The sequence below is a fragment of the Chrysochloris asiatica genome, unplaced genomic scaffold (genome assembly GCF_000296735.1).
Source record: "Chrysochloris asiatica unplaced genomic scaffold, ChrAsi1.0 scaffold00395, whole genome shotgun sequence".
NCBI classification, from domain to species: domain Eukaryota; kingdom Metazoa; phylum Chordata; class Mammalia; order Afrosoricida; family Chrysochloridae; genus Chrysochloris; species Chrysochloris asiatica.
In genome coordinates this window covers 1751982-1755201 of record NW_006408913.1, presented here as the reverse complement: position 1 = coordinate 1755201, position 3220 = coordinate 1751982, and the positions used below count along the sequence as shown (strand labels likewise).

Sequence of the window (3220 nt, the reverse complement as noted above, 5' to 3'; positions counted from 1 at the left end):
CCATGGTGTGGCAGGGTAGGTTTCAAATGTCAGCCACTTGGTTACCCCCAAGTGCTTAATCGTTGCATCAATAGGGCTCCTTAAAAACAAACTTTGCTTCACTTGATAGGAGTAATTTACTCTTTTCTACATAGTACAGGACAGTTGGAATTCAGAATAAATTGATGAAGAAAATATCAGTTTACTTACATTGGATATTTGTTTCAAAATACCAAAGCAGCTCTTGTATATCCTAATCTTTGGACTGGTTTATAAGCAATTCCATGCAGTCAGGGCATAAAATAGAACAACAACAACAAAAAGCCCACTGTTAATCCCAAGAATGGAGAATGCTGTAGCTCTGTATGATAAGCACTGGACTGTAAACCATATGGTAGACGGTTCAAGCCCACCAGCCTCTCCACAGGAAAATAAGGCTTTCTGCTCCTAAAAAGATGTACAGCCTCAGAGGTCCTGTACCCCATTGCTGTGAATCTGAACTAACTCCACAGCACCTAATAACAGTCCTAAGAGTGATCCTTTAACCTTGGCCCAATGAAGCCATTTCTTCTTGGTTAATAATGTCTAATTTTTCTCAGACTGTTAACTGTGTCTGTAAGAAGGTGACAATTGTCATCTAATCCTTTTCCTTGGCCTCAAAACACAAGCAACAGCAACAAAATAAAAGCACAAGCAATATATGTGAAGGCTGGTCAGTTGGTGTGTAGTTGTTCTAGGCCTGATGGATTCCTCCTCTTCTTCCTCTATAGTGCCTTTGGGCACAGTGGACCCACCGTTGCTGCCTCTCATTGAGGTGGAGATGCATAAGCAGATCTTTCAGCAGCTGGTGCACCAGATGATGGAACTTTGTTAGGAGAAGTGCATGGACAAGTCTGGGCCAAAGCTGGACATTTGGGCTGAGGCCTGTTTTGTGAACTGTGTTGAGTGCTTCATTGATAAAGCCAATTCAACTTGAATCAAGTGGAACAGACCCAGAAATCAAAGTTAGTTTTCTCAGAAAACCTTTCTGACTGATCTCAGATTTACCTCATTGGAGAAGGAATGTAGTTCAAGCAATGAAGAGTTATTGATGGGATCGTTAAAGAGAAGGCTATGGGGAACTGGCTTCTACCTTTCTTCTTCTTCTTCTTTTTTTTTTTTTTTTTTTTTTTTTTTTTTTTTTTTTTTTGCTTTGGGGATATTCTGTCATCTGAGAATGTACAAAGAACAGTTGTGTGTTTGTGTAGTTTGAGGGTTATATATGTACTTGGTTGTGTTTTTTATGCTAATCTTGTGGAAATAATTGACAGATGAATGGAAGGTTCTACCAGATTGTATAGCACTCTATGTTTGTTGTTGTTATGTACCATGGAGTCAGTTCCGGTTCACAGTGACCCTATACAGGATTTCCGAGGCAGTAAGTCTTTACAGGAGCAGAAAGCCTCATCTTTCTCCTGTGGAGTAGCTGGTAGTTTTGAACTGCTGACCCTGAGGTTAGCAGCCCTATTCATAACCACTACACTACCAGAGCCCCTTAGCACTCTATGTGGGACAGTATGTGGAACTGTACTTTTATCAAACTCCCATTAATGGTTTCCTCCACTTTGAGAATGGGACCACAGAGGTTAAAACTTATCATTTGTCTAGATTAATTTCAATATCTGGAGAGATTGATATTCATACTTGTGTCAGAAAAGGGAACCATGGAGGGGGGAGAGTAATTTGGTGCTTTAATTGTCAGCCTCCTTAGCTAGTATCCTACTGTCTGCTAGGAGGAAAATATGTGGAGCACTCAGACTGTACACTTCAGCTTTCTAGATTATCTCACTCCCTATACTAGGATTTACTTAAAGACCTCTATAAAGAGTGGTCTCAGGCAGCCTGAGAGTCTACATGCCTTTAGTTAACATAATTCTCATAAGTAGACTGCCACACGGAAGAAGTGAACTTCCCCTCTATTTCAGGGCACAAAAAAATCAAATATGTGCATAAATTACTCATGAAAATTTAGGCCAGTCAGTAACTAACAGCAGTTTCAGGTAAAGGTGCATGCCTAATGTTAATCAGTACAGTTTCTGTTTACTGCACTCTTATGATTACTGAAATAAAAGCTACAAGATTCAACTCTGTGCTTGAGAAGGCTTTTCTATTACAGCATCACCTATAACCTAGAGAGATTAGATGTAAACTGGCTATAAGGCTGAAATGTAGTCAATCTAGGTGCCTGGTCTGTGTAAGGCCTAGCATAGGTATTCCATGGTTCTATTATATCCATGGTTTCTATTATAGCCATCACCTATAACACACAGAGATTAGATGTGGACTGGCTATAAGGCTGAAATGTAGTCAATCTATGTGCCTGGTCTGTGTAAGGCCCAGCATAAGTATCCCATGGTTCCCTGACCGTTTCATGAGAAACAAAAGGACCTTGAGATAAGATGGGGAGGGAAGGAAGTCAGTACTGACAAGATAGGTCCCTGAATGCAATCAAGTGATTCTATTGACTGGATTCCCCTCCTCTTGCTTGAAATCCTAGTAGACTGGAATGTAGGCCTGAAGCAGAACCACTTGGTCAGCACCTCTTGGGCAAATTCATAAAAGTTGGGAAAATACACATTTCCAGAAGTCTCAAACCCCTGTTTAACATTTACCCTTATAAGCTCTAGAAAGAGATTTTGTAAATCATGATGAAAACAATTTGAGTGCTTACACTCTGTGCCAAGCATTGTTTTGTTTCAGAGATACATCAGTGCAGTCAAAGAAATTCCCTGCCCTTGCCCTTCCCTCCCCTTGTGAGAAGAAGCAAGCAATATGCATGTAAATATATCAGTATATTAAGCACTGGACTACAAGGTCAGTTTGAACCACAAGGTCTGCAGTTCATACTCACCAGCCAGTCCTTGGAAACCCTCTACAGGGTCGCTATGAGTTGGGACTGATTTGACAGTGCCTAATGACAACAATTATTGAATGATGCAGAGGGCATCAAGAAAAGATGGAAGGAATACACAGAGTCATTTTATCAAAAGGAAATGGTTAATGTTCAGCCATTTCAAGAGGTACCATATGAACAAGAAGCAATGATACTAAGGGAGGAAGTCCAAAATGCATTGAAAGAATTGTCAAAGAACAAGGCACCAGGAATTGATGGAATAAAAATTGAAATCTTTCAAGAAAGTCAGGCGACACAGGAGGCACTCACTCATCTCTGCCAAGAAATTTGGAAGACAACTATCTGGCC

General features: G+C 40.4%; 1 pseudogene; it reads left to right on the top strand.

Moving 5' to 3' along the window:
• The first annotated feature begins 721 nt into the window (after positions 1-721).
• Positions 722-1014, top strand: LOC102819984 (annotated as a pseudogene).
• The last annotated feature ends 2206 nt before the right edge of the window (positions 1015-3220 follow it).